Raw genomic sequence first — 8,618 nt, 5'->3', positions numbered from 1 at the left:
TTTCACTAATTAAATAAGATTAAAAAAATTTACATCAAATTCCAATGCCAATTAGAAAATGAACAACCATACGCAACAAAAAGATATTCCTAGTCATATTCTGTTCCAATTCCAATTTCTAAATTGGCAACCAAACGCAGAATATGGCTTTGAAAATTCATCTCCCGTGTCAACCAAACGGTCCAACTATCTTCCTAAAATACATAACCAGGTTTTCGAAAACCTGGTTATCAGATAACCTAGTTATGAGAAAAATTCATCTTCTCCAACCAAACGGGGCCCTAATGATAACGGTGAACTTAAAAGTAAGATTGATTCCATCAGATACTACAACTTCAATAATAACAAACCCACGAGCGTATCTGAATTTTCCAGTTCCTCCAACCACATCGAACTCTCTCTTTGCCAGCTGAGTTCTGATTGGCCCCTGAATCTCAAGGGTGCTGCCATTTTGAAATATAATAGAGGCAGCCAGTTGAAAATTGGTGCCATTAAGATCCGAATTTGCCTCTAGTCCTTAAGGCCTTCCTAAAATCTTATTGTTGTTGGCTGATCCTTTAGTAATGGGGTTGTCTATGACAAAGATTGTTCCAAAGGCTGCGCCATTCTCTCCCCCAGCTACAGATACTGTAGCATTCGCTCCACTCGCTGTTTTCCTGTACATACTACATACAACAACATTATCTTCTGACCCAAATTCCCAACTTCCCAAACAGACGTAGGCAAGTATATAACAAGGAGGATGGGCATGAGAAGGAAAAGAAACAGAAGATTTTGTAGCCATTGGAGATCAATAGTTTTGCAGAGCAAGAAAATGGTTTAGTATAGAAAGCTAATAGGAAGTGATTATGGTGTGAAGGAGATGAATGAATCCGCTGATATATAAACAGATTCATCAGCGTTGATCTTGCTAAGAAATGCGCTTGTCTGAATTCAACACATGCAACACATGATCATGCATCGACATGAGAAGACTATGAATGTTTTGGTAGACAATCTCAGAGGAGTTTTGCCCTGCTTTTGCTTTATCGTTGCATTTGTTACTTTGGTGGGAATTTTCTACTGGGTCCATGCTTTCTACTTATTGTTCAATAGTGGGAGATTATTGGAGAATTTGTAAGTATTAATCAAATTGAGCAATTTTTTAATTGTTTAGGTAATAAAACAAGAAATATTGTTCTTGGTGCTACTTTAAAATTATCTTTTTGATCTTTATATGTATGATAAGATTTACAGGGTTCTTTTTAAGGATTTAGAAGTGAGAATAATAATTATAAATAGTGAAATCACATACATAAACAATTAAAATTATAATATTTTTCTTGGTGCTACTTTAAAATTATCTTTTTGATCTTTATATGTATGATAAGATTTACAGGGTTCTTTTTAAGAATTCAGAAGTTAGAATAATAATTATAAATAGTGAAATCACATACATAAACAATTAAAATTAATGTGTGAAAATTTTGAATATACAAAATCTAGAAACAGTGTTCGATGAATCATCCAAAAACTTGAGATGCTCAAAATAAAGCTATAATGACTACTCATGTTTTTTGCCTAAATTGTGAAAGCGAAATTCAGAATTCTGTCTCAAATTAACTATGAGGTAAAGATATCCTGAAGTCTTGGAATTTCAACTGATAAGATTTCTGTCTACCATTTGTATTCTCCACATTTATGTGGAACATTTGTTTTCCCCACTATTATATATAAAAGCAAACAAAACACGTTTCCATGAAGGTGTGGTAATGGAGGAGGACCAGTCCTTGAATGGTTCTAGATTACAAGAGGAGGGGCCCAACCTTCCAACAGTTCATTTTCGATCAACAAACGATCAGAATTGCAGGGTCCTTGTTAACAAAGTTGGCCTGTCATTGATTCATTAAGCACTGTTCCGCGATCGGGTTGATATTGTATTCACTCCATAGAAAATCTGTTTACGAATCAGACTATTGCACGAAGTGCATCGATTTTATATAGAATTTCAATTGTCAATGTTACTGCTTTTCTATCGTGTAAAAGTGAACCCAACTAGAATGGTCAAATCGAGGTAATTTTGGGGAAAAAGATGATGTTAAAGTTATCAAGCTAATTAATGTTGATTAATGTACAATTTTTTTTAATCGGATTTATAAATATTATATTAAATTTACTATGGTTGTAATTTAATTGGTGAGGATAGTAGGGGAGAGGACCCACTACTTGAGCACGTTTCAATGGTTGTGATAGGAGTTGTTAACTTAATACCCACACTTGCTGATTTAATATCCAACATTTTTCACAAGATTGTACCAATAGTTGTGACTTTAAAGTTGTTCTTGCCAATGATGACTACCCATGATTGAATGAAATGTGTCCCTTTCCCCGCAAAAAAAACCAATAGTGTGATGCCACATACTTGAGTATGTTCTAATGGTTGTGATAGGAGTTGTTAATTTAATACCTACACTTGTTGATTTAATATCCAACATTTATGACAAGATTGTACCAATAGTTGTGACTTTATAGTTGTTCTTTCGAATGATGACTACTCATGATTGAATGAAATGTGTCCTTTTCCCCAAAAAACAACCAATAGTGTGATGTCACATCAGCTACGCAAGCATGGGGGTCTCTAATGCACTATGATTAGTCTCAATTATTTTTGGGCTATTTTGAACACTTAGGCAAAAAACATGTTGATGTGGCATCATTTTTTATGATATGGCATCTTTTTTTATGATGTGGCTTTGAAACCTTAGTTATAAGTAGGGGACTTGCCAAGTAAGCTATTGTAAAAAAATGGGAGTGATTTGAAAATTCTACATACGATTTTGATAAGCACAAAGTTAGGATGCTCAACTATTGGGTCCTCTCCCATAGTATGTATTCAATTTTGTCATTTAGTAAGGTTTAAATTTAATGGAGATGTAATATGCAAGATAAGATCGAGTTTGTAATTTAAATAATTATGATGATTTTTTTTTTTTTTTTTTGTGATTGAGTTTCTATTTGAAAGGTATTAGTTTAGACACATGTGCTCAATACTTATAGATTACAAAAATAATAAAAGTACATAATTCTGCAAATAAAAAAGAAAAAAGAGGAAATCTTGGAGCTTCAGGTATACGGGTGTGTATTAGAGATCATGAAGCTAAGGTGACTGAATTGTTAGCAAAAAAAATACCTTCAGTTACTAAGAATTGTGCAGAAGCAATGACTCTTTTATTTGGAGTTGATCTGGCCTTAAATTTGAATTATACAAATATTCATATAGAGGAGGATTCAACCTTGGTGATAAATGCTTGCTTATAGCGAAGAGTGGAAAATTGGAAATTTGGGTATATTCTGTATCAAGCTTGGAATCTAATAGATAATTTTAATTTTGTGTCCTTTTCTTACACTTTCAGAGAGGGGAATTGAGTAGCGGATATTCTATCCAATTTGGGGTGTGATTTACAAATGCCATATATGGCATTGAGAGCTGTAAGAAATGATAATGTTGATCAAGGAACGAGAAACAATCCAAGTAAGTTAAGTGTGAAACAATGTTACCATAAGATAAGAAACTCCAAGAGCATACACCAAGATGGTTCAACAATGGAAACAAGGATTTATAAGGGGAAAGCAAAGAAAACCCCTTGTGAGTATTATGAATGAAGGCAAATGCCTAGAGAAGAGAGAGAGAGTGTGTTGGAGCAAAAGTAGCTCAATACAATAACATCAAGTGCTAAGAATGTGTTGAAGAAAGAAGGAGGAGCATCTCTTATATAGAGATGAGAGAGGAGTTGCATTTGTAACTCCCATTTCTATGAATGCCACATTCATAATAGGTGTGTGCAAAGTGTCACAATCCTCTTAAGGAGGATAAACTAAATAAAGAGATAAACAAGAGTTGTCCTTACATGTGGAATAAAGGACAAACAATGACATGTCCTCCACATGTGTACAAGTGGACAAACTACATTTAGGGACCCTTCGAATATCCCAATTAATATATATCCAAGGAAAGATTAACCTTTCTAACACCCCCCCTTAATCTTTACTTGGGGAGTTTACTTCAACGGGTTGTAAACCCAAATTTTTACAATGGAACTGAAATCTCTCTTTAGAAAGTGGTTTGGTTAAAATATCAGCCACTTGATCTTCTCCTTTACAATAAAGAAGAATAATTTGATTGTCTTCAACTTGTTCTCGAATGAAGTGATGTTGAAGTGAAATATGTTTGGTGGGTGCATGATAAACTGGATTCTTTGCCAAGGCAATAGCACTTTGATTGTCACAATGTATAGGTGTAGGCGATTGTTGAGGTAGATCCAAATCATCAAGAAGTCTTCGAATCCACAAAGCTTCCTTAGCTACATTGGTACAACCTTTGTATTCAGCTTTAGTTGAGCAGAGGGTAATAGAGTGTTCTTTTTTGCTTTTCCAAGAAATTGGACTTGAACCAACAAAGAAAAAATAACCACAAGTGGATTTCCCATCATTGGGATCTCCACCTAGATCGAAATCAGTATAGCCATGTAAAATAAATTCAAAATTTGCATCATAAAATAATTCCATATTAATAGTTCCTTTAATGTACCTTAAGATGCGTTTAGCAACTTTAAAATGAGTTTGTTGAGGTTTAGACATAAATCGAGAAACTAAACCAACACTATAAGAAATATCAGGTCTAGTAAGAGTTAAATAATTTAAACTTCCTACCAACTGTCTATACAAAGTTTCATCAACAAAAGGAGTATTCATATCATTCATTAATTTAGTTCCTAATTCACATGGAATTGAAACATGGTTAGAGTCATTCATCTTAAATTTTTCTAAAAGATCATACGCATACTTGCTTTGAGAAACAAAGATACCTTTAGGAGTTTGAAAAATTTGCATACCTAAGAAATAATGTAAGATACCTAAGTCTATCATTTGAAATTTCTGTTTAAGTTGGAATTTAATATCAGAAATCAAAACGTCTGAACTAGAAGTGAGTATTAGATCATCTACATAAACAATAACAATGATAATATCAGCGTTAGTATGTTTCATATACAAATTAAGATCATTCTTACTTCTAGTAAAACCTTGAGAAACAAAGAAAGAATTAATTTTAGAATACCATTCTCTAGGTGATTGTTTAAGACCATAAATAGATTTGTTCAATTTGCAAACCAGATTTTCACTACCTTTCTTAACAAATCCAGGAGGTTGAGCCATATAGATTTCTTCATGTAAATCACCATTTAAGAAGGCACTTTTAACATCCATTTGATGAATAGGCCAATTCAGTTTAGATGCTAAAGCAAGAACTAATTTGATAGTAGACATCTTAGCAACAGGAGCAAAAGTTTCATTATAGTCTAATCTTTCAATTTGTGAAAAACCTCTAGCAACTAGTCTAGCCTTGAATCTACTAATTTCATTATTAGTATTCAATTTTGTTTTGTATAACCATTTACATGAAACTAGATTCTTGCTAGGAGGTAATTTGACTAAGTCCCAAGTTTGATTAGCAAGTAAAGAATCATATTCCTCTTGCATGGCTTTCTGCCAATAAGGTTGAGAGTTAGCTTGATCAAAAGACTTAGGATCGTTAGAATTCATAATAGTAGTCATCAAAGCATAATTACAATAATTAATCCTTCTATGTTTAATTCCACCAGATTTAGAAATATAATCATCAGCTTCATTGATTAGGTTTTGAGCCCATTTAGGTTTACGTTTAGTTGTAATGGAATTATCACTAGAGGAAGAATCATTAGTAATAAAAGTATCAGTAGTATCTACTTGAGTATCATGAGTTGTAGAAGGAGAAATAATTGGTGGTACTTGATTAGAAGGATTAAGAGAAAGAGTAGGGTTAAGAGAAGGAGGTTGGTCCTCCACCAGCACAATTTTAGTGCCACTGAATTCTTCATCATGTGTAGTAGAGCAATCATGAACTCCATTTTCTGCAATACAAACATCTCTAGCAATTTGAACTTTGTTAGTAGTGGAATCATAAACACGATAACCCTTAGTGTTTTCATCACACCCAACAAACATATAAGGAGATGACTTAGCATCTAATTTATGCCTTTTCTGTTTAGGCGTATGAACATAAGCAATAGAACCAAATATCCGTAAATGATATAAATTCAGTTTCCTACCAGACCAAGCCTCTTCTGGAGTGATAGCCTTGAGAGCTTTGGTAGGAGTCCGATTAAGAATATAAGTTGCACAAAACATGGCTTCAGCCCAAAATTTATAATGCAGATTCTTAGCATGCAACATGCTTCTAGCCATTTCAACAATGGTCCGATGCTTTCTTTTCACCACACCATTTTGTTGTGGTGTATAAGGAATAGTAAGCTCGTGCTTAATTCCACATGATTTCAAATAAGAATGAAAAGCATTATTCACATATTCCTTCCCATTATCAGTTCTAAGAATTTTAAGTTTATACCCAGATTGCCTTTCAACATATAACTGAAATTCAATAAATATATCAAGAACTTGATCCTTGCTATGCAAAAAATAGATCCAAGTTCGTCTAGAAAAATCATCAACAAAGGTAAGTGCATACCGAGAACCTTGGATGGAGGTATTCTCCATGGGGCCCAAAAGATCACTATGGACAAGATGCAACTTATGAGTTGCTCGCCATGATTTTCCACTTGGAAAGGGCTCCCTATGCATCTTACCACTCATACAACCTGTACAGGCAATCTTGGAAGGTATAATGTGAGGCAAGCCATCAACCATATTATGCTTTTGCATGAAAGTAATGCAATCAGAATTTAAATGACCAAGTCTTTCATGCCATATATTGAAATCAATAGAAGTATGTAAAGAATATCATGAACTAGCAAATTCATGGAACTTAAACAAATTTTCATTATCCATTTTAGCATGAGCAATCACTTTGAGAGTTTGAGGATCTATGATATAAAATGTATCTTTGTAGAATTCAACTTTATAGTTCTGACATAACTGTGAAACAGAAAGTAGATTAGTTTTCAAGTCAGGTACATATAAAACATCATGAAATTTACCATTAGGAATAGTAACATCACCTAGTCCTTCAACTTTACAAGTCTGATTATTAGCTAACTGAATAGGAATGTTAGCAATATCAGGTTGTAAAGAATCAAAAATTTCTTTATGAGAAGTGACATGTTGAGATGCACCACTATCAACAATCCATTCTAAAGGTCTACAAAGATTAAAGCTACAAGTAAAAGCACGATGAGGATTAGAACTCGTCGAGTTACCTTTTTTATGGTTTGAGGTTTGATGATTGTTACTATGATTCATAGGTTTTTTATCATTTTGCTTTTTAAAACAGTTATTGACAAGATGACCATCTTTGCCACAATAAGAACAATGAGGTTTGGAATTGGAATGATTCCTTTGATTATTAGTATTACGAGTATTATTAGGATGATGGGTATTATTATTATATTTGGCATGAAATTTATTGTTGGAGTTATTTGAATTAGAATTATATTATTTGTGATTATTATTATTATTATTGAAACGAAAATTATTAGTTGAATTTCTAGACACAAATGCATGTTCGGTTGATTTGAGGGTACCAAACTGAATTAGCTTAGCTTCTTCCTGTCTTAATAAAGTTTGAAAAATAACATAAGTTAACTGAGAAGTTAAAGTAGGAATAGCAAGCTATGCATGAATATTAGTTATAAACTGTTGAAACTGTCTAGGAAGACATTTTTTAAGAATAAGATGAATTAAACGAATGTCCTCTAATTGAACACCTAAAGCCATAATTTGACTTTTAAGAGAATCAAATTTTAAGAGAAATTCATCCATACTTTTAAAATCTGCATACCTAAGATCTTCGAGTTGATCCTGCAATTGTATTTTGCGGTATTCATCGCCACTGTCATACTTGGTTTTCAAGATGGACAATGCATCATGAGCTTTAGAATAGTGAGCAATTAACACATATAAATTTGGAATAATGGAAATACCAATTAACCCTAAAGCTTCTTCGTTTTTAGCTTTTCAAGTATCTTTTTCGTCTTGAATAGCCGCTGAACCGGGTTCAAGAGAAGGGTCAGTGGCTATTTCGAAGAGGTGTTTAAAACGAAAAATAAATGAGATATGAGTTTTCCAAGAATGATAATTAGAATAATTAAGTTTAATTTCTGGGATTAAGGTTGACATGATGAGAAAAAAAATTCTCTTTTTTATTAAAAAAATCCTTAATTTGAAAAGCAAGTTAATTGAAAAAAATTTTGTTAATTAAGAAAAAAAAATTGTTTTTTTATTTTAATATATAAAATTAATAATATATCTTTTGTTTTTTTTTTGAATTATGGATTTGAAAAAAAAAATTAATAAAATTTAAATGTTTATTTGTTTTAAAATTTATATTTGTTTTCAATGGTTTTGTTTCAAGAAATAAAATAAGATTTAAAAAAGTGAAAAAAGTGGGCAAAGAATGGGAAATTTAAAAAGGTTTAGAAAGGGGGAGCGGAGCTCGGGCGGTGGCTGCTGCGTGGCGAACGGGCGGAGGAGTTGGATAAGGATGCGGGCGTGGCTGTGTAGGCGGCAGTTGCCGCGTGGCCTGGACGCAGGCCGCGCCAAAAGATTCACGCCAGGTTTTATGGGAGCAGCGGAAGCGGGCAACGGGT

The 8,618-nt window shown here is 33.2% G+C and overlaps 1 pseudogene; it reads right to left on the bottom strand.

Annotated features, from left to right (window-relative positions):
- Positions 1-256: 256 nt before the first annotated feature.
- On the bottom strand, positions 257-774 carry LOC149553476 (dirigent protein 11-like; annotated as a pseudogene).
- Between the last annotated feature and the right edge of the window lie 7,844 nt (positions 775-8,618).

This window comes from Cupressus sempervirens, chromosome 6 (assembly GCF_028749045.1).
Source record: "Cupressus sempervirens isolate cs-2001-9-10 chromosome 6, ASM2874904v1, whole genome shotgun sequence".
Lineage (NCBI taxonomy): Eukaryota > Viridiplantae > Streptophyta > Pinopsida > Cupressales > Cupressaceae > Cupressus > Cupressus sempervirens.
The sequence above is the reverse complement of the archived record's forward strand: the minus strand, read 5'-3'. Positions and strand labels throughout refer to the sequence as shown.